General features: G+C 43.2%; 1 long non-coding RNA gene across 1 annotated transcript in view; it reads right to left on the bottom strand.

Annotated features, from left to right (window-relative positions):
* Nucleotides 1-552, bottom strand: part of LOC116092558 — a 7140-nt gene extending 6588 nt beyond the window's left edge. The window contains exon 1 of the long non-coding RNA XR_004119326.1: nt 500-552. This is a non-coding gene — a long non-coding RNA (uncharacterized LOC116092558). The remainder of the gene's footprint in view (nt 1-499) is intronic.
* Nucleotides 553-23975: the final 23423 nt, after the last annotated feature.

Genomic DNA, 23975 nt, shown 5'->3' with positions numbered 1-23975 from the left:
AGAACGGCAGCCATGGCTTCGGTTAGGGAAGAATGGCAGCCATGGCTTCGGTTAGGGAAGAACGGCAGGATGAACTGCAGACAGCTACACATGAAGACGGTGGGCTTTTGGTTCACTCTTGTAGGAATTCATTGAGTTTATTTGATAAACAAAGATAGGAGAAAGGATTCAGAGAAAGAAATGATCTCAAAGGATACAAATAATCATCATGGGAGGTACTGAAAATAAAAATAAAACATACTATGGAACATAGTATGGAAGGGACAAGGGACAGTGGTGGCCACCTCTATATAAATGCCAGGGGCCTCGCGGCACAAACGCATCTCCTGCAGGACCTAACTGAGGACTGCCTGAAAGACCAAGGATTGCTCGTGTAGACGATGCCAGCCAATTGGGAACTACAATTTAGGAAAGATGCTTTCTTGGAGAGAAGGGGCTGTGGGTGGAGGATAGTAGAGGAACAGCAGCATTCAGATGAGCTCACTGTGGCTTTTCTTACCTGCTCCTGGAGTCTGTGTCATTGACTCCAAGCCACCTCACCTCCAAGCCCCAAGGGCAGGTAGGATAGGGCAGAGAATAGTCCAGGGCACAGGCAACCATGGGAGTTGGGATCAGCTGTGGAAGAAGAATGACTTCAATTTGGATGAAAACTTATCAAATTGTGTGTTCAATTACTAATTTCTTTCTTTGAAACAATCAGTAATCTTCTAGAACATACATTCATTCAAAATAAAATCCTGACCAGCCCATCCAATCACAAGCAAAGACTAACTCATTATGAAAGATTAAAATATATGATATCATGTTTCGGCTTCTTTTAATTAATTAAAATTAGATGAGGTTTATAGTTCTAAATTTCTATCTGTCTTGTGATGAAAGGCTTTTTATGTGTCATGTTTTGTCTATTAAATAGCAGGTAAGTCTTAAACAGTCTGTGGACAAGACTCTCAGTATCAGTGGGGGAGAGAAATTTAATTTAACACAAAAAGTAGCACTTGATTGTTTTTCTAGAATCCTGGAGTTTTTGAAATCATCACCAATAGCACAGTTTATTTTCATAAAATTGATTGAATTAATATCAACTGTGAAGCATTGCTAACTCAAGATTCTACTTAAGCTGCAAATATGAAAAGAGTAAACATTCTCCAAGGGGCTGTGCCATTTCTTCTGGGGGCAGAAAGTGTGCTTCTCATAATATACAGGATGGTTACAGGTGGTGTAAGACTTACCCTAGTTGTATACACACACACACACACACACACACACACACACACAAATGTTCCAGATCTGTCTCCCTGGCTGGGGATGTTGCCAACTGCCCCACCCCATGGCTTCCTACTATGTCCCAGTTAGACAGAGTCCCTCACTGAACCTGGAGCTAGGCTTGTCACCAGCGAGTGGTTATGACCCTCCTGTTTTTCTGCTCCTCCATACCTCTAGCACTGTGGTTGCAGCTTGTGCACTCACTACTGAATTTTTACTTGGGTTCTGGGAACTCATCCTGAGTTCCTCACGCCTATATAGCAAACTCTCCTACCTGCTGAGCCATCTCCCAGCCCCGAAGGCAGGTTCTTTACAAGAGACATTTATACTGTCCCCTCAGTCCTCAGAACACCCTGAAGGGATCCTAGGAGAGTCATTGCACTCTACAGACCATGGGAGCAGTGAGTGCTCATCACAGGACAGAATGGAAATGAAGTCAAAGCAAGAATTCAGTAATCAACTCCGTGACCCATCATTTAATTAGAATTGTGTCCCTTCCTCATTCTTCTACCTGGGCAAAACTCAGACCTCCTTCCCACTCTGGCATTGACACATATGATCTACACATACATATTAAAAGAGAGCTTTGCTCAGTTCCAAATCCAGACTTTCAGCTGCCCATCCTGGGGGTTGGGAACAATGGCGAACTCCCTGAATTACTCAGCTGTCTATCTTGATAGAGTCAGCCCAGGATTTTCAGAGTCCTGATTCTCTATGGTCTTCGAAATAGATTCTCAGAAGAAATCAGTTCAAGGGAGAAAGGAGAGGAGAAGTCAAAATCTTGCTGAAACATAAAAACCTACACAGCTCCATAAATTTAACATACACGGCATATTCTCACAGAACTAATTTGGTTCCAACAGGCAGACTTTTAGCCTTCAAAGTCATCTGTCAACATTTCACAAGGATATGTCCTTTCTACTTTTTCTGAGATCTATTTGCTTGTATCTATGTGTATTCTGCTTCTCAGCTGCCTGCAAGAGAAGAGGTACACAGTGTGTGCACCATGCATCACTCATAAGTTCAGAAGTAAATGAGGCTGTACACTCTACACGTGGCTTTGTAACAGTAGATTGAAAGGCTAAGCACAAAAGTAGCCATATTTTTCCACAGTCCTCCAGCACGTCAGCCATTTATTTCCAAATTGAAGCTGCCATTTACATTTAGACTAGCTGTCCATGATCATCCCTCCTCATGAGCTGTTACGGGGGCAGAGCAGTCTATGTGATACAGGCACTTTGATTTCTTTTCTTCCTGAGGATCAATCCTGACTTGTTAGGAAAACTTGCTAAGATCTATTACCTATTAAACTATCATCAAAGACCTCGCAGATAGACTTATTCAAGTTGAACTGTTTTGTTTCATGATAGTTATCTTACTAATATCTTGAGGATTGAATAGTAGCAGGAATTACTCAGAGAGCCTTTCCAGACACTGTGTAGCAGTAAAGAAACTAGCAATCCATCCTTAACCTCATTCACTGACTCATACTGAGACCTGGACAGAGAAATCGGCCAGTAGCATTTCCAAAACCAGGATATGCAGGACTTCTTATTGTAAAATGCATCTTCTGTTTGCTAATTGCCAAACACAGGAGCCTCCCGTTGGACAGGAAATCAATGATCTGGCTTTGTAAATAGAGAGCTGAGTACCACACAATCAGACAAAAAAAGCAAGGTGATTTGAGCTGAGGTATATGTGTGCAAATGAAGAAAATCTTCACCTGATGTCTGTGGACAAAATGGTTTGTGCCCTAAATAACCCACTCATTTGTCATACTAAGGGCACATTCTGTTCTGCACTTCCCACACCTGAGACATACACTGCGTCAAAACACAAGAGGTCCACGAATAGAGGTGTGTCATGGACTTTATAGTCACAACACGGGTGTGGGTTCTGGTTCTGAAGTAATCCACATGAGAAGATTATAGACCACAATGCATACGAGGCCAGATTAGCGCCATTCATTTTTGTCTAGAGCCCCAGAAAGCCTCTTGGTACTAAATCACAGGGGTACAGGGATCTTAAAGACACAAGACCACAGGGATCTTAAAGGCACAAGACTACAGGGATCTTAAAGGCACAAGACTACAGGGATCTTAAAGACACAAGACCACAGGGATCTTAAAGGCACAAGACCACAGGGATCTTAAAGGCACAAGACCACAGGGATCTTAAAGACACAAGATCACAGGGATCTTAAAGGCACAAGACCACAGGGATCTTAAAGGCACAAGACCACACTGACCACAATGACATCGATCTTAGACGAGGGTCAGAGTCCCATGATAACTAAGTTTGATTTATACCTTTATCAGTTATTTAGTTTCATTTGTACAAATATTAATTATTTTGGTTTGTTCATCTGGACCATGGTCAGGGTCGCAAAAGTGTTGCAAGGTCAGACACAGCTATTGTGATCGCAATCACTCAGAGCCATTGTATGGACAGAGGGATGTGAAGGGTCTAAGCAAACAAAATGGAGTCGGCGCAAGATGGCGTCACCTTAGACACAGAAGAGTCCATCCACAGTGAGGCAGCATGGCAGCAAGCATGGAGCGGGGGAACAGAGAGACCACAGACTCATGCCAACACGAAACAGAAAGAGCAAACTGAGAGTTGTGCAAGGCTCTGAGCTCTCAAAGCCTGTTGCCAATGATGAACTTTCTCCTACAGGGCCACGCCCCCTAAACCTCCTCAAAAAGCGCCACCTACTGCTTACTAAGTGTGCCAACATATGAACCTGTGAAGCGCTCTTCTCTTTTAAACCACCACACAGGCTCTCTTCATCTTTTATAAGCGATATAAACTCCCGTATTTACTGTCATATTTCTTTATAAATAGGTAACACCTTTATGTGTGCTGGCATTGAGATTTTAGAGTTACTGTTATTATTGTCATCTTGATTACATAGTTTGAGTGGTTTGCCTAACTTTATTTTGCCCATAGGCCCCATTATTTTTACCAAGTAATTCTGCAAGGCTTCCCGGGAATACACATATTGCAGTCTAATAATACAGATGGACAATATATATGGCATATAGATCAGAGAAGGACTCTCATGAGACATTTGCCTTTCCTTCAATTCAGGAGGGCTGGCGCCTCTCAGAAAGAATTACTTCATTCTTTGAGCAAGGTAAACTATGAAATTTACCTTTTAATATTATGCCTGTAGAGAAACTTAGGGCACATTCTATCAGTTGCATGGTAGGACCAATCTTTTGTTCTACATCAAGTACTTGCTTCCCGGATGTCTCACACACTGCTCATGGTGAGTGTGGAGGCTCCATCACCCCCTACTAAGTGCTTTTATAATACCATTATTTCATATGTGTTCTCCTGAGCTATGGATGATGTCTAGAGAAAGGAAAGAACCCCATTCATATACACGCATGCACTCACAAATATAGTAGTCATATAAATTGCACACATACCTACTGTGATGCTTTGTATGTGCTTGGCCCAGGGAGTGGCATAGGAGGTGTGGCCTTGTTGGAGTAGATGTGTCACTGTGGGCGTGGGCTTTAAGACCCTCATCCTAGCTGCCTGGAAGTCAGAATTCTGTTAGCACCCTTCAGATGAAGATGTAGAACTCTCAGCTCCTCCTGCACCATGCCTGCCTGGATGCCGCCGTGCTCCCACCTTGATGACAATGGACTGAGCCTCTGAACCTGTAAGCCAGCCCCAATTAAATGTTGTCCTTAGAGGAGTTGCCTTGGTCATGGTGTCTGCTCACAGCAGGAAAACCCTGACAAAGGCACCAGCAGACATCCTTATTTTGTACTTAAAATCACTTGGTTATTTAAATAGAAGTAGCAGGTATAAAGTCCAAAATAATTCATTTGGAACTGAATGGAAAGACCAGTCAATGACCTGCTTTTGGCTGTTTTGACACTGGCTGTTTCAGAGTTGTGAAAAGTTGGCCTCTATGGCCCCACTAGGATTCTGCTTGTCAGGTTGGAACAGAACCAGAATTCCCCACAAGCATTCTGGGTTCATTAAGAAGTTAGTACATCCTCTCAAAGTCCCCGACTCACCCCCAGTGAGCATTAACAACACTGAGTGGTGCTGAGTCAGCAAGTCATAAACTTTGTGTATGCACAGATGAGAGGGAATTCAAGGCACAGAATGTTCTAGTTGTAAAAGGTAAACTATTACCAAGACACACGACAAAAGAGCTTCATAAAATGCCCGTCATCTCAGCTCCACAACAATTCCAAAATGTGAAGGACAGTAACTTGGGTGGCTTGGATGGATGTGGGATGAGACTATGTAATGCCATGCCTTTGTTCAGCACAAAGACAGCATGCTGTGATAGTGGATGCAGACTCCCTTTTCTCTGCTTCACAAAATTCCCCATTCTGGGGACTCTAGCCATTTCACATCTGTGTGCAATTCCTATCCACAATGCACAGACTCCACTTCTGGAAAAGTGCCCCAGCTCTGGCCTAACTGTGCATGTCACTGACTGGCCTGTGCCTGTTGGGTTTGTTTTCTTCAAAGTGAGGGGACTGTCCAATCAAGTTCTTTCCCCAGAGATGCTCATGAGAACAGGGTGACGAGGGATAACCCATAGTTCCAGTATTGTTGGCTCTGTCCTGGCTTTAGTACTAAAGGTTCCGGGTATCTCACATCAGTATCAAACAGGAAAGACAGATCACTCTAGAAACAGAGCGATGTTTGCTTTTAGCTTCTCACCCAGCTAATTTTCAGCTGTTCTTGTCTCCACAGTTCTTTGCCCAATGCACACAGGACATCTCACCTCAGCCTCTGCAACTGGACAAACCAAACAGAGATTCCCACTTCCTCTGTGCCTGGGAAACTCTGAAAAGTGGCTTCTCCGAAAAGCAGGAAAGCACGCTGTCCTGGTTATTTCCTGTTGCCATGGTAAACACCATGACCAAAAGCAACTTGGGAGGCAACAGGTTATAGATCTGCCTGGAGGCAAGGGTTCCCTTTGCTTACAGGTTATAGATCTGCCTTGAAGGGATGCAAGCCCTGAATCTGGAGGCAGGAACCAAAGCAGAGATGATGGAGGAATGCTGCTTATTGCCCTGCTGCTCAGAGTTTGTTCCGTTTGTTTTCTTATACAGTCCGGCACCATCTGCCAGGAGTGGCACTGCCCATAGTGGGCTGGGCCCTCCCATATCAAAAGCCAATCTAATCAAGGCAATTCCTCAATTGAGGGTGATTCTAGTTTGTATCAAGTCCACAAGACTAGCCAGCGCACGGAGTTCCACCAAGGGACTAACATGCTATTGATAAAGATAATTTTAGGCAGCTATTCCAGGAAGTTAAAGAGATGAGGATGCTGAGGTGGGATCCTGGAGCAGGTAGACGTAGCCAGTAGACAGGGGCCAGGGCAAAACCTCTCTGACGACCATTCTGACTTTGGCTGAAAGCATCAAGAAGCACAGTGACGTAGAAGCATTCTGGGTAGAGGACGCAAGGATACAGCATCCTAGACTGGAACATTTGGGAATCCATAGGAAGTCTGCCATTCGGATGCTCCTCCCTGAGATACTGGTGTCAGCAACTCCCTTCTCCAACTCCCTTTGCACAGTAGGTCCAGCAACAGCCAGGTGATTCAGGTAGAATCATTTGGACCCTTTGCACAGTAGGTCCAGCAACAGCCAGGTGATTCAGGTAGAATCATTTGGACCCTTTGCACAGTAGGTCCAGCAACAGCCAGGTGATTCAGGTAGAATCACTTGGACCCTTTGTTGTAGGGGCAAGTGCAAGATTTGATGAGGGAGGAGCTATTTGTCTGGGCCCTTTAGAGGCTACTCTGCCCAGCTGGGCATGGGAGAAACAGGAACGCTGCCTTGATGTGTCTAGGATGTGGCCTCCAGCTATATCCTCCAGTCCAGCCTCTGTGGGAATCAAGGGGACATTTGATCGCAGTTTTTTCATCTGGTTTTCAATGTGTTTGGAACCTAGATAGGCACGGGTCCTCTTTACCTTGGAGGTGTAGGATGGGCACTGGTTGCCAAGTTGTATCCAATTAAAGGAATCTTCCAAATACAGGATGGGGGGAAGATGCTGAGCAGCCCAAACTAGACACGCATTGGTTAAGCCTCTATTCCAGACAAAACTTCTCAATGACTGTCTTTAAAGATAAGATCCGAAGCCACAGATAAGTTCTGGCTAATCTCTTCCATTCTGTAAGATTTTCTGCCACTATTTATCAGTGCTTTCTAGCCATTTTGGGTTCTTTAATTTTTTAAATTATTTTATCTGAATAGATATTTCAACTGTATATATCTCCATGCAACTACATGGGTGGGGTGCTCATAAGGCCAGAAGAGGGTATCAGATTTCCCTGGAACTGCAGTTACAGACAGTTGTGAACCACCATGTGGGTGCTGGGAATCAAACCCAGGTCCTCTGGCAAAGCAACCAGGGTTCTTAACCTCGGCACCATCTCTCCAGTACCTCTCTTAGGCTCTTGATTGTGTGTCCTTCTTTGCTGTCCAAGCTCACTCCTGTCTGGTTTTCTCTTGTGTGAGATTATTATAATTCTTTGGTCTACCATTTTATATATGTATATATATATATACATATACATGTATATATATATATATATATATATATACATATATATACACATATATGTATGTATGTATATGTACATGTATATGTATATGTATGTATGTATTATTGGATATTTTCTTTATTTACATGTAAATTTCTCCTTTCCCAGTTTTCCCTCCACAAAACAAACAAACAAACAAAAACAACAAGAACAAACCCCTGTTGCCTCCCCCCTCCCCATGCCTGCCACCCCACCCTCTCCCACTTCTTGGCCCCGGCATTCCCCCACACTGGGGCACAGAACCCTCACAGGGCCGAGGTCCTCTCCTCCTATTGATGATCGAATTTGCAATCCTCTACTATACACGTGCTGCTAGAACAATCAGATCCACCACATCCAGTCCTTGGTTGGTGGTTGAGACCCTGGGAGGTGGTTATTAGCACAGAAGTTTGGAAATACAGGAAAAACAACCCACAAACCACAAGAAACTCAAGAAGACCAAAGTGTGGGCATTTCATTCCTTCTTAAAAGGGGGAACCAAATACCCACGGAAGGAGTTGCAGAGACTAACTATGGAGCAGAGACTGAAGGAAGGACAAGCCAGCCTAAATACAGCTATCTCCTGAGAGGCTCTGACAGTACCTGACTAATACAGATGTAGAGGCTCACAGCCATCCATTGAACTGAGTACCGGGTCCCCAATGAAGGAGTTAGAGAAAGGACCTATGGAGCTGAGGGGTTTGCAGCACCTTAGGACGAACAACAATATAGTCTACCATTTTCACATCTGGATCTGCACTTCTTGGGGTTCATGGTCAGTAGCACTGCTAGAAGGAGGGTTCTCTAAAACACGTTTTGTTCCAGAATGCTATTCCCTGCTACAGGGAGTATGTTGACCTGTGCAGTTCCTAGTGCCTCTATTTCCCAGAATTCCTCACACTCAGTGAGACCCTGGTCAATCTTTCCCATCTCCTGTTTCTCTCTAGTATGCAGTGTAGTTGTAGGCACAGAGGAGATCATCTGTCAGCTCTGTTAAAAACAAAAGAGACATGACATCTGTGTAGACCTGAGCTTTCAAACTGTATTCTGCAGCACTTCAACATGGGGTGTGCCAGAAGGAAAACAGAGCCAAGCCTCCCCTGCCCCCGACTCTGGCTTCATGGGGAGCATGGCCTCTCATGGGTCTCCTCTAATTCAAACTTCTCAGCAAGGGTTCACTTGAAAGACTTGCATCCAAGCGAAACCAGACAAAGAGACATTCAACTGGAAGAAAGAAAACTTATTAAAAGAAATTTGTGCTTTGATAATTCTGATAAAAGTTCTTGACATAGATGAATAGCACTCACAAATGGGTGTTATTCAACTTGACCCCGTATCTTTTCTAAATCTTCCCTCAAAAGATTATGCATGGAAAATTACCAGTAGAGTTAAGCTGAGCTTAAAGCTATTTATGCTGCCGCATGCATTGGCCTCTGTCTCCACCACGGTTTATATGACTATATGGGATTTTGTGTCCACTAGAAAGTGATTGAAAATTTAGGAGTAAACTGGTGCTTTTCAGGGAGAAGGTTGCGAGTAAGCAGGGCTCAGTTCATCTCACTCCACCCACTGTCTCTTGCCTTAAGTTGGATGCTGTTCTGAATGTGACTCATAAAATATCACGTGGATGAGAATACCAGAACAGTGAAGAGTTGGAAAGAAATCTCTGAGATCAACCTTACTGAAGGACAGACTTCCAAGTGAGGAAGATGGAGGTGGAAAAGTCCTTGTGTTGAGTGTGAATTCGGCAAGAGAATGAATTAAGCAAGTCAGCAGCTGAGTTTTCACTGTTAAAGCAAAAAAAAAAAAAAAAGTTAAACATATTAAATAATAAGGAGAGTTGATGGACTCAGATATGTAGATGCAGATTCATAAAGATAAAGACATATGATACAATAAGACCTTTCTACCCACCTCTACCCCTCAGTACCTCTGAGAAGGGTCAGTGGCTGCTAATAACCCAAAGACAATGAACACACCTGTGTTCACCCTGTGGTTTCCAGCTGGAAGTAAGAAGTCTAGGACAGGACAGAATTAGGTGACATTGAAGCATCTGAAGCCAGGGCAACAGGTACTCTGAAAATAGATGGAATCTGTATCAACCTCAGGACTCCAACTGGACATGACAGCCAATGACAGTCAGTGAATAAAATACGAATCTCTGAGCTTGTGCCGATCCAAGTAAGTGGGAAGAGCAGAAATGGTTTCCTACAGTAGAATATAAAGATAACAAATGTAAAGAGAAAATATAATGGAGTTAGACACTCATTTGACAGCCGTGTGCGGTATTCAGTCTCAGAATGTGTGGATATTGAGCTAGGTAGTAAAAGTTTAATGATGAATTGGATGTTCGTGCATTTTCAAGTTGCACAAATATGTCCCCCTTTGTACTAGTTTTTGAAAATTCACTAGATGTATGCACCTTGACTTAACCATCCCATTACTCCCTCTATGTACCCCTAGATCCCCTCTCCATTATATTTCCCTTCTAGCTTCAAGACTCCTTTAAATTGTTTATTACCAAATGAGTTCAATTAGTACTGTTTCTAAGTGGAGTTATCTACCACGACGGAGTGAACCTGCCAGTGTCTAACCCCCACAGAAATGGGAATCTCGTTCTGGTACCAGCCTCCAACTGCCTGCAGCTCCTCCTCAGATACAGTTGGGACTTTGGGAGTCACTTCCAATGCCATTCTGGGTTTTAAATGGTTGATCCTGTGCAGATCCTATACTCATGACCATAGTTGCTATGAGTTCATGCATGCAATAGCTACGTAATTATTTAAAAAAAAAATCATAAGGAGAGCCTGGAAATGACTGGAGGGCATTCTAAGAGCAGCAGAACAAATGTCCTCTATGGACACCAACCAGAAGTACACAGAACCTCAACCTGTGACCTTCTGGCCTCCAGAGTAAAGCCTGATTACAACGGCAAGGAGGCATCAGGGAAGTCTGAATGGCAGACACTCTGGAACAGGTGTCCTCTGTACCTTTCTGAGTTGTTAAATGAATGCCGTGGAAGTTAAGCCAAGATGGAGGTGCTGTTGCATAGTGAAGGGGGAAGGGGGCATGGGCAAGTGTTCCACAATGAAGAAGATGGAAGGGACATGGGTCCTGCAAGGATTCCCATGTTCTAAATGACATCACTGAAAAGTCTGGCGATAGCAGAATTCGATGCAGGAAGGAGAGAATCAGCATTGGTGTCAATGGCCGAGTTCAATGCCACACTGCGCTTATGTAGAAGAATGTTCTCGTGTGTGGGATCGTGTACTAAGTTAGCAGGAGCTTTAAGGGGATGGCTATCCTGTCAGCAGCTAAGCTTCTTGGGATCGAAAGTAAACTATCCTTTATATTAGACTTTTATCCAACTTTTAAATCGTTTCAAAATTGAAAGAATGCTTATAGGTGCTGCTTTAAATGCTCTGAATAATGCATTCAATCTGTTCATAAAAATCAAGACAAATTAAAATGATGTGACATTTTTCTTTTATGTGGGGCAGGAGAGGCATTTTAATTAAGTATTTCTCTTCTTCCTGTGGAAATGTACTTCTCACTTGCCAAATATTTATGGACCACATCCTGCATGCTTCTCGCTGTTCCAAAGAGAGCAGATAGTAATGAGCCCTTCCCACCTGTGATGAACAGTGCATCTCCTCTCTCTCTCTCTCTCTCTCTCTCTCTCTCTCTCTCTCTCTCTCTCTCTCTCTCTCTCTCTCTCTCTCTCTGTCCCTCTCTCCCCACCTCCCCTCCGTAGAAGTGTTTTCTTGGGTGCTATCTCCTGGTGAAGTTACATAGACTTTTTATATAAGAAAAATATAAAAGAACAAGATATAGGCATGTCTTCAGTTCTTCAGTCTGCCCTTGTCTCCAGACCATGTCACTGGTCTTCATATCTTGTTGAGAGCACTCCCAGAACTCAGCAACTCAACACAAAAGATCAGGGAAAGTGTCTGGTGCATTCTTGATTATTGTTAAATGTGGATACATCTTTGACGATGTTTGGTGAATGGAGGGGACTTCTCTAACACAGGGAAGATGCCTGTACAGAAAATGGTGCTCTACAATCACCTTCAGGCTGCCTAAGGAGGGAGGGAGGGGACTGCAAATGCAAGGCCACCTGTTTAATTGCTTTTCTTCTTAATGAGGACATAACACACAGCAGACGTGTGGGATCAAGTGTCCTCTTCCAGCATGGATAGGAGGACATGGTACAGGTGACATCGCAGACTTAAAATCCCTCTAAGGATGTCACGGTATGGTTGTCAGAATGACAGGGCTGAAACAAACCTGCAAGACCATGCAGCGCGTCATTAGCTCTCAGGCTGGGCTTGTTCTGTAACTTATGGTTACTCTATTTGTTCAAGAATTTCTCAGTCATGTTGATATAGGCTAAAATAAAATGGCAGACAGACTTGCCCCTTGTGTGTATGAAATACTGTTTCTGTTACGTTAATCTTATTTTCATCGCTTTTCTCAATATTTAAATAATAAGGCTCATTCCAGGAAATTTAGGACACACAGAACGGCATTTTGTGAAAGTCTGCATACGGCCACTGGGGCTGTTTTGATTTACACTTGCCAATCACATGTTAATGCAGACATATTAGCTAACAGAAGAGAATCCATAAAGTTCTCGGGTTCTTCTACTGACTAAGTAGGGATGGAATGTGTTTTAAATAAAAACATGTTCAATGAATCCAATAACAATTCTTTCAGTTAAACCCTTTGCTTTTAGACATTAAAATCATTTCAAAGTCTGGCCTACATGCCTGCCAACAGAAGTACAAGTGTAAAATAATGTGTTGTACACACACAATGAAGTTTTGCTCAGCCATAAAGAGTTAAAGCATGTAGCATTCTAGGAAATGGATACACGCACACACACACACACACACACACGCACGCACATATATCAAATATATATATATGAATGTACATACATATGTATATATACATATATGTATACATACCACATATCATGCATTCACACACACACATACACACACACATGCACACACACATACACACACACATGCGCACACACACACACACACACACAATGGAAGAAGAAGGAAGATTAAGGAAAGGAAGAAGAGCAGTGGGGCTGAGAAAGTGAGGGAGAGAATCCATAGGGTTAATGGGAGGAGTGAATACACCCAGCGTGCATGACACACTAAAACAAAGTTATCCATACCACACTCAGCATTATTTGACATGAACTGAACATGTGCCAATAAAAATTACAAAACAATTTTCAAGGTTCTTTTCATGAATAATCCTGTAATTGACATATAGATATATGGTAATTACACTGTACTTTATTACATAATGATAAATTCATTGACCAAGTTCTTTGTATTTGGAAATCATCTCTCTCTCTCTCTCTCTCTCTCTCTCTCTCTCTCTCTCTCTCTCTCTCTCTCTCTCTGTGTGTGTGTGTGTGTGTGTGTGTGTGTATGTGTGTGTGTGAGTGTAGACAGAGAGACAGACAGACAGACAGAGACAGAGACAGAGAGAGAGGAGAAAGGAGAGGAAGAGGGAGAGAGAATTTTAAGATGTAGTAGGCATGAATTAGGTGAAAAAGCTCTTGGGGCTGTAAAGCACACACATTTTCAGATCGGAAGCATGGAATGCAGAGCGACCATGAGTTCTCGGGGATCTTTCTCTTCAGGCTAACACAGGCAGCAGCAGTGTCTTCTCAGACTCTTGAGCCTCAGAAATTCTGACATCTCCTTGCTTTGTCTTTAGGCAATGTCTAAGTGTCTTGCCTTCACATCATCTTGAAGTTGATGCTAAACAGTCGCTTTTTAAGCTTAGTTTTGCTTTCCATCTGTGCCTTGGGGACATGTGTCTGGCTCAGACACTTTTATCCTCTAAGTCACTTCACACCTGATCAACCCTTGGAATTTGGTGGCAGATTCTCATTGAGCACATTTATTATACAGAGCTCTGACCTCCAGCCACCGGCAACTGGACTCCAGTATATACTTGGACCATCCCAGGTCTACCTGTCCCTTCCACAATAATTCCTAATTCAGCACAGAACATTTAATGTGCTGCCTGGAACAGAGAACAAGCAATATTCCAGAGGCAGATGTAGCCATCTCCAGTCTGTCCTTTAGAGCTGGAATCAGCCGAAGAAGAGAGAGCTGTGGTACAGAGAGGAGCAGAGAGCTGGCACAGAGCCAGTGTCATGGAGACTGAATCTGGCCGTGCCATTTCTTCCCTGGGTCACGATGATAAAATCCTGCAGAGGACCTCCTTGTTCACGTTCTCCCCAAAGTTCCCAGCAATAAAATAATAGTGTTTATAACTGATACAATACTCCTCATCGAGGGGCTGAGATTAGCATATTTTAGAGCAGCGTGTCCCTTGTAAGGATTTTGTAATAGAAAGATCCAGAATTGAGCTCACCGTCTCCTCTAGGAGCTGTGCTTCATACTGGTTCTGTGTCCATAGCATGCCCCCTGATTTACCACCACCTACAACCAGTGATTTTAAAAATATATGTGCAAATTGTATACATACAAGTATGAGAGAAAAGATGAGAATATTAGTTGATCATCCCACAGAAAATCTTCTGGGCTTTCTTGTGTATGTGAAAACATTTGCATGAAACTGTTTGTACATATGTGTGAACATGAATGTGGAGGTCAGATGTCTTCGTATGTGATCTTCAATCCCTCTGAACATTATTCTATTTGGATACAGTCTCTGACAGCCTGGAGCTCACCAATTCTAGAATAGCTAGCTAGTAAGTCCCAATCTACATAGCTTCGTCTCTCTGGTTCTGGGATTATTTACTGAGCCATTTCCCCAGGCCTGACTATGAACATTCTTGTGTTCATAGCATTATTTGGGGGTGAGAGAGATGGCATTAGAGCCAGAGGAGCCCGAAGAAGCCCAACCTGGGAAGGCAAAAACAGACAATCACTGAAGGTTTGACCCCCCCATATATGTATGCATATATGTATGTGTGTAAATACATGTACATGAGAATGTATGTATATATGTGTGTAGATATGTATGTATATACATATACATACATGTGCACATATATATATACATATATGCACATGTACATGTATTTACACACATACATATACAGATATGTGTGTATATACATATACGCACATGCATGTGTGTATGTGTGTATATACATATATATGTATATACACAGATGCACATGTGTGTGTGAGAGAGAGACAGAGAAAGACAGAGAGACAGAACCTAGGGCCCTCCTCTGCCACATGCCTTGAGTGAGGCACAGCCCTACAGTGAACTTGACAGTGTTGAACATGGTCACAATCCAAACACCAGGAGTTCCTATGGTCCACTGACAATTCTGACCTCCAGCTATCCAGCTGCATTCAGGCCATATACACTCTGAAGACATTCTTTCTTGTTTATCTTTCTTCAGAAGAACAAGCCACAAAATTTAGTCATTGAGGTAAGCTAGAAGACAGCGAGAGAAGACATCACTACATGGAAGGAATGATCCATCATTAGTTGTATTTCAACATCCTATAGTTGCTGGAGATAGTTAATGAGAAGTGTTAAATTTCTTCTTGGCCTCCACATACGGAAAACAGCATTTCACTAGTGATTTAAACAATAGCAGCTAGAACTTGGCCTCTGGTTCGTTCATAAGTTAATCAAGAAGGGATTAAAAGGCAGAATGGAGATCACACATTCCAGTTTTGGCTTTTTTGTTTTTTTAAAGCCCACTAAAAGACTAGCAGTTTTCACCATCCGGAATATACCTTGGCTCTTATCTGCTCCCCGCCCTGTTCTTTTTATCTGTTTTCACGGTGTGACTCACTCGGTTAAGATCTGTCAGCTCAGTGGTGTTAGCACACTGGACAATGGTGAGACTATAGTCAGACCCTCAATGCAGGCCCTGTCTGCAAAGCCTCCAGATGAGGACCCACTGCCAGGGAGGACGGGGGACAGTCACATCCCCTCTCCTTCTGCTTCCCCTCCCTCTTTTTCTCCCAGCTTCTGGGAGCCATCAATCAAATTTTCATCCCTACGATCTGCATATGTTGAAGAGTTCTCATTCATCGTGTACAGGCTTTCTGGCACTGTTATCTCCATGTGTGAATTCTCACAGACTGCCACCAATTCAAAAACTCAGCATAAAATGAGCAAGGTGATGAATGCTTAGTCCCCAGCACTTTCGAGCTGCAAGCCCAAGGATACGGCATTCAAGGCTGTCTGCAACTACACAGTGAGTTTGGGTCCAACCTGTGCTACACGAGACCCCGTCTCAAAAATAAATTAATAAATATGAATCCATTAAAGAACAAAGCCCTGAATCCCCATAATGATGGATTTGTGAGGGCCAGCCTGTTTTTATGTCATGACTTTGTTGTGAGTTTAGATATCCCAGATAAGTTCTGGACCAACATTGGTGTGGTAGGACATCTGCTTCTGCGGGTGCCTTGAATATAGAACCAAGGTTCGAATAACGGGGAGGTAGGTCCTGTGTGGGTCTCCATTTTCCTGGGGAATTGCTGGCCATGGGACCATGAGTGTGGAGAGTGGAGGGAGCCAAAGCGGCAAGAGGGGTTCAGGACTGCTGAGAGAATGGCAGAAAGAGGTCAGCCTTTCCAGAAGTCAGCTTCAGAGAGGCAGCTCATCTGGTTGTTCCAGAGGTTGGGAACATAAGAGCTCTTAGGGTAAAGGTCAGGAAGGACTCACTGGTCAGAGCACAGGACCTAATTATCATATGGGCGGGAGGAAGGAGCAGGACTTACATGCTGAGCAGTGAATCGCTTGCAGGAGGCTTTGCACAGGGTCATCTTCCAAGTAGGGTCATGTGTCTGTGCTCAGGGGTTCTAGCGCTTTGTAGATTGGTGAGACTATAATCAGACCCAGCCGAGGTCAGTAGAGAAAGGGAAGCCCTGAAAACAAAGGGAGTCCTTCATTTAGCACTGAGCTTGGAGAGCTATCCATACAAGGTGGACTGTGACTTTCATAGCAGGGTTCTCCAACATTGCTGTGTGTAGGTGGGGGACGGGGGGAACATTTGTCCTTTGAGATTTTTTTTACATGGCAGAATGCCTGAGTTGGACCCTACTATAAGACCTCTAGACTACATTAGTCATAAAGACAATTCTCCCCAGAGACTTAGTAGTAATTAACTACTGTGATTGCCAGCAGGTTTTATTTCAGTGTACGAGAACTTTATGTCAAGCCCCGTGACCCTGTGTTTCAGAAGGACCTTTCTCCCCGGATGTCAACCAGGAAAACCCTTTTAAATTGGCCCTACACACCTGCAGATTCCGCTGCAGGAATTTATTCTGAGAATAGGTTCTAGACTATTCGGAGCCCTTCGGAGTTGCTTCAGGAATCCCTCTTCTTCTCCATCCTGCCAAATGATACTCTTTTGCACTGAGACAGTAGCAATGACATAAACTCCACTCGCCCAGAGATCTCTTCTTAGTAGAAGCTGAGCTGTGAATGCTGTAAGTCTGTCTCTTTATCTGACCACTGTGTTTAAAATATTTATGATGTGCTTCGTGAACAGAAGCCCTGGAGTGACTTGTTACATAGAAAGCCATGGAGATGCAAATCCCCCTAGTGAAACACGACCTCCTATAACTAGAAATGATTGCTCACTATAAGCATGGCATGGTGGCACATTGTCTGCAAACGTAGCACAGAGAAGGCTAAGGCAGGAGAACCTGGGGTTTGTGGCCAGCCTAGGCTGGGTAGAGACAAACATATATGGAAGTATAATAAACCTCTGTCCCCAAAATCAAAATAAGATTTAATAGGCTACTGTTTCTGACTTCTTTCTCATGGTTATTTGTTATTATGGGTAAGATATAGGTTTATTGTTTGTTTGTCATGTTCAAGCAAAAACAAAAAACAAAAATGAAACAAACAAACAAACCCAGGACAATCCTCTGTATAAGTCAATGTAAGGATTTCATTTGTTTCGTTTTATATTGGTCATTACAAAGTCCTATGGAGGAGGGAGGTAATAAGGATGAAAGGTACGTGGATCCGTCCACATACGTGGGTGTCACCTGGCTAAAAGTGTAACTATGGAGATGCCACCAACTGTGATGGTTTGCAAATGCTTGGCCCAGGGAGTGGCCCTATTAGGAGATATGGCCCTGTTGGAGTAGGTGTGTCTCTATGGGTGTGGGCTTTAAGACCCTCGTCCTCACTGCCTGGAAGCCAGTATTCTGCTAACAGCCTTCATATGAAGATGTAGAACTCTCAGCTCCTCCTGCACCATGCCTGCCTGGATGTTGCCATGTTTCTGCCTTGATAATAAAGGACTGAACCTCTGAACCTATAAGTCAGCCCCAGTTAGATGTTGTCCTTATAAGAGTTGTTATGGTCATGGCGTCTGTTCACGGCAGTAAAACCCTAAGACATCCACCACAAAAATTTTAAGCCCAAACAAATCAAAGGATGCACTATCTTATTAAAATATTTATTTTTGCTGTTTTTCAAGTTGTGTATATTTGTGTGTCTCTGTGTGGGATTAGTTCCCTTATAAAAGGGCCCTGAGGGATCTTACAACTTCCTCTACCATATAAGGAAGCATAGAGAACAATTTCCCTGAAACAGAGCACAACCCAACATCAGAATGGATCACAAATAGAAAGTTCTAGGAGTCATCGAACTTATAGCCAACATCACTGACCATTGCAAAACAGGAGGTGCTAAGGTGAGAAGGGGCTTCATAATTCTCAGTAGATAACATCCTGAGTTATGAGACCACTGAACAATTGTCCTGATGGGGTTGTAAAGCAAGTGTGGTGGAAAACAAATTCCTCAAAACTCGGTGGAAAAAGTTCTAGTGCTTTTATTTATTCATAAACAGCAAAAAGCAAATAAATGGTAAAGCGGGCCCACACTCGTTCATTCACACACACACACACACACACACACACACACACACACACACACACACACTTTCTCACTAACCTTTCCAGTCAGGCGGGCGCAGCCTTAGCTCCCGGCAGCATGCAGGTAAGGTGTGACTCGATGTTCCTTGCTCCGGATCCTCTGGAGCTGAGTTGATGCAGGCTCTGCTGTCTAAGCAGTGGATGCTCGAGTGAGCGCCCATGTGGGGTCCATGCAGATTATTTCTCGACTCTAAGTTTCTCTGCTGTGCCCTCCCAAGATGAGTGATGTTTCCGTGTCAGACCAGAGTTTTTAAGCTAAATTCAGCCAATTTCAACTAGGACATTCCACACATTATTTCATGGACTTCTTTTATCACTCTCATGCACACACGCGCTTTCTATGGCCTGGTTTTCATAGTTATCTAGGGCCACGGGTGGGTCCATGGCATTGCCCATCTCGGGCTAGGGCATTGGGCATGAGTTGTTCTTTATCACTCGAGACATTCTCTAAGGCTTGGTTTTCAAGACTATCTGTAGCCGAGGGAAGTGCAGCTGTGAAAGTGTTTCAGGGCTGAAGCCGCTGGCTGCTTTTACAGCATTGGGAAAAAATGTCCTCTGAGGCCATATGTTCTTTACAACACTGAGCTACATTACTCTTTAGTCAAAAGGGAGAGAGCTCAACTGGGTAAAGAGACATCAAACCTCATTGACTGAGGCTGGCTATATTCAGGAACAACAGTTCTCAAGAAGCCCTCAGCTCTCTGAATGGAGCCAAATCTCAAGAATAAAACGCTCAGAGTAATCAGGACAATTAAGATGTATTTAAACATCACTGGGCTGGGAAAAAATGGATTTTTTTTTTCTTGCTGCTGGTGATGTGAACAACAAAAATCCTATCCTCTAACCAACTTACTTGAGAAAGCCTGGGACTTGATCAAAGAACAAATGGTTGCAATTTAGCATCCCAATAGCTTCTTGCTGATTCAATTAACATTATGTTCATTTAACAAAATCTACCAACATTATTAAGCACACTGATATAACATAGGCCAAACCCTGTCCAGGGACTAGGCTTGGAAGGTTATTTTCCAATTTCAAAAAAACAAAAACAAAAATACCCCAGCTCAGATGGAAGTAATAAGATGCTCAACATTGTGCCCAACTGGCGGAGGCTTACAAGGTCAGGGGATGGACCCACGCATCCTAGAGAAAAGTCGTGCTGAAATAAATGAGAGGAGCACTTTGAACAAATGCAAATATTCCCTCAGATCTGGGTGTCCTACTAAGGATAGTAAAGTTGACTTTAAGCAAGCTTTGGGTGTTCACAGAGATGACCACTCCTGGACCATTAGTGAAGGTGCCATTGTGGGGCTTTTACCAAAGCTCTGGGGTGATTTTCTTCCATCTCAACATTACTATCATTCCCTGAAGGAAAGAACATTGGGCTCCTTATTTCTTACTTTTTTGTTTGTTTGTTTGCTTGCTTGCTTGCTTTCTTCTTTTCAGCATAGAAAAGGAAACTAGAGAAAGTGTTACCAGGTCATCCAGGAGAGTAGGGGCTGTCGAAGGTCCGGCAGCTCAGCCTTTCCCTGCTGTCATCAAGCATAGGCCAAAAGGAAGGGGTGTGAACCCTCACAAGCTGGGGAGTTCACTCTTTGTCTGAAGGGGTAGCCACTAGACACTCTGTTCCCACAGCATCCCAAAGGCCTTAGTACAGCCCTCCTTCAGCCATTGACTGGATTTCAATGGCTCCGCAGTGTCATTCTGTAACTGTAGCCTGCCGTCTATGTTCAGCAGAGCCTGTCTTCTCCTACCTGTCCACAGTCCTTCGGCATCCTCTTTTCTCCTACTGTACCCAGACCGAGCCAGTGTTTATCTTCTGCCAAAACCTCTTCTTTCCCCTGGTGCCTATTTGGTGCCACGCATTTGAAAGACTCTTCCAAATGCCCAATCTCAAGCTGGCAAAGTTTTACCCATAATCCCAATCTCAGATTACAAACTGTTTCTCAGTAAGGCAAACTGTTTCCAAAGCCAACACTCCCTCCAGGTCCCACCATTGTTATTTCTTCTTCAGCTTAGAACCCTGATGTCCTAAGACATACAGAACTTGTGCCTTCATACACTTGATATTCATCTTCCCTTTAAAGGCCTCTTTTGGATAGTGCCTAGCACATAGTAAGCTCTCCACAGGCAGTTAATCAATACAGTGTTAAGACATTATGAAGTGCTTCTTGTATAGCAGGAGTATTGATGGGAAAGAGAAGTGGATTAAACATGTCCCCCTTCCCCTAAGACTAAAACTGTCTCAGAAGGAGTCATGATATTTGCAGTAGACTAGCTGTATGGAGCTGAGACTATAGCTAAGTGGGGAAGGAGATTGCTGAACAGGCAAAAGGACCTGAGTTCGAGCCCCATATCCCACATGAGAACCAGGACATAGCATTGCATACCTATAATCCCAATGGTGAGAGACCTAAATGGGAGGGACCTTGGTTCTGCTGGCTACTCAATATAGATAGCTGGTGATGTCTAGGTTCAGTGAGAGACCCTACTTCAAAACTGAAGCAGATACCAGAAGGTGACCTCTGGCCTCCACAACAGGAGCACATGTATGCATACTGTCACACACACACATACATGCACAATACAAGCAAATGTAACACACACACGTGCCATCTACTGAAAGCACAACATTTCACTTACACAAATCAATTTAAAAGAAATCCATCCAGAGACAGGAGTTTTACTTCAGAGCTGAGCAATGGTGCTTCTCAACTTTCCCACATGTAACTCCAGGCTGAATGAGCCAATAGCCACAGAGTATAGAAATATCCACTCCACTCTTAATGTTAACTGATTGCGGTTCTCTCTAAGCTCAGCATCAACTTCCCGTTCTTTTTAGCATGCTCCAGAAGGTCGCCCATCAGCAGTTGCTCAGGGCTGGCATGAGGCATGAGGCATAAGGCTGCTTTTCAATCTCTAGATCCAGTCCTCAAGACCCAAGCAGAGTTGCCATGGTGAGAACCAACTACAGTTCAAAGTGGGATGCCCCCTCCACTGCCTCTGAGGTTCAGGTTGGCACATCCCCATGGAACAAGCTGCTCATGGCAACACCCTGTAGACAAGTCTCTGCAGTGCAGAGGCCGTTAGTACCTCAGGCATCCTCAGAAACTCATGGGGAAGAAGGGTTCAGTGGCAGTGGGAGGGGCAATGGAGGACAGTGGAGTATATAGTGTCAGAAAATATGAGACGTGTGCAAAATCTTATTGAAACTCTCTAAATGTACTGTTTCTACTGTCTGTAGTTACTGAATCTCTGTGTGTGTAGGTGTGTGCATGTGTATGTATATGTGTGTGTATGAGTTCATATGTATGTGTATATGTGTGTGTATGCATGCATATGTGTGTATGTGTATGTATATATGCATGTGTGTATGTGTGTGTATGCATGCATATGTGTGTATGTGTGTATGCATGCATGCAAATGTGTGTACATGTGTATATGTGTATGTATGCATGCATGGTGTGTGTGTGTGCATGTGTGTATGTGTGCATATGTGCATGTGTGTATGTGTGCATATGTGCATGTGTACATGTGTGTATGCATGTATGTGTATGTACACATGCATATATGTGTATATATGCGAGTGTATGTATGTGGTTTATATGTATGTGTGTATATGTGTGTGTAGGTATATATGTGTGTATATGTATGTGTATGTGTATGTATGTGTATGTATGCATATATATGTGTGTGTATGGTTGTATGTGTGTGCAGGCCAGAGAATAGCCTGGTATGTGCTACTCAGGTGTCCTCCATTTTTTGTTTAGTTTTTCTGAGACAGGGTTTCCTCTTGGTCTGAAATTCATCAAGTAGGCTAGATTGGCTGGCCAGTGAGCCCCAGGGATCTGCCTGTCTCTGCCTCAAACACAGATCACCAGGCCTGGCTCCCCAGAATCACTTAACTTATTTTTACTTAAATAAAACCCAATTCCATCATTCTACCCTCCCTTTCCTCCCTCTTACCTTCCCAAGTCCCCTGTCTAAAATTCACAGCCTCCTTGCCTTTAGCCATTGTCACTAAATGCACCTGTGAGTGAACAAATATAAGAACACAACTTGCTGAGTCTCTTCAGTGTTGCCTGCATGTGTTGTTGGTGCAGTGGGTAAAGGCAGGCTAACAAGTCCAGCCTGGTGGCCTCGGAACCCATGTAAACGTGGAAGGAAGGAACCAACCCCACAGGGGCCTACATCTCATGTGAGCTCTGGGATCAAACTCAGGTCTTCCCATTTTTAAGACTTCCCCTATAGAGAATTTCTGAGAAAGAGCAGCACAATATTCCCAAGGAACTTACTTTTAAATGCTACTTAATTCTTAGTAGGCCCAGGAAGACCACACCTTAACAATGACCCATCCCTGAAGTCTCTGTTTGCAGAGGACAACAGCATTCCAGCATGCTTGCACGCCACATTAATTCATAAGCCATCACTGCTTTAATTACTTATTTATGAATCTAATTATCCCCTAACACAAATGCGTGTGACTCAGCTCAGTATGCATTCTCCATTAAAGGATTTCAAGCCATTAGTGGAAAATCCATAGGCAAATTAAGTCTGGAGTCCAACTCTGTGCGTTTCTTTTGTGTAAGTACTTACATTCCAAAAGAGGCTGATCTGACGATGTTCTGTGTGTGTGTGTGTGTGTGTGTGTGTGTGTGTGTTTGCACAAACTCATGCACACAGGCTCTAGATGAAACTTTCTGAGCCTTCAGCTCTTCATAACACAATCAAATAAATAAAAACCACATTAATATTTTATATGTTATTAAAAGGCTTTTTAAAAGGAGAAATCAAATTATTTTCCAATTAAATCTAAAAAATAATTTTAAAATAATTTAAAGCATTGGCTCAAAAATTCCCATTCTTCAAAAGTTAGAGACAACACCTAAATATTAAGAGCTTTATGAGAATTATATAATTACAATAATTTAAAAACACATTTACTTATGTGCTTATTAGTAATATGTTAATCATTTTGTATACTATGACTTATTTTATCTTCAAAATAATTATGTTAATATCCCTACTTTATATATGAGTAAACTAAGGCACAGAAAAGCTAAGTAAAACCCCTAAAGTCACACAGCTGGAAGGAATTACAGCTTCCTGACTCCTGCCTGACATCGCCCAGTTAGGTGACTTGGGTAGAGCCTATCCTCTGAATTCCCTCACTGTACACCTCTAAAAACGCACACAAATCTTTCATC

Source organism: Mastomys coucha, unplaced genomic scaffold (genome assembly GCF_008632895.1).
Source record: "Mastomys coucha isolate ucsf_1 unplaced genomic scaffold, UCSF_Mcou_1 pScaffold15, whole genome shotgun sequence".
NCBI lineage: Eukaryota > Metazoa > Chordata > Mammalia > Rodentia > Muridae > Mastomys > Mastomys coucha.
The sequence above is the reverse complement of the archived record's forward strand: the minus strand, read 5'-3'. Positions and strand labels throughout refer to the sequence as shown.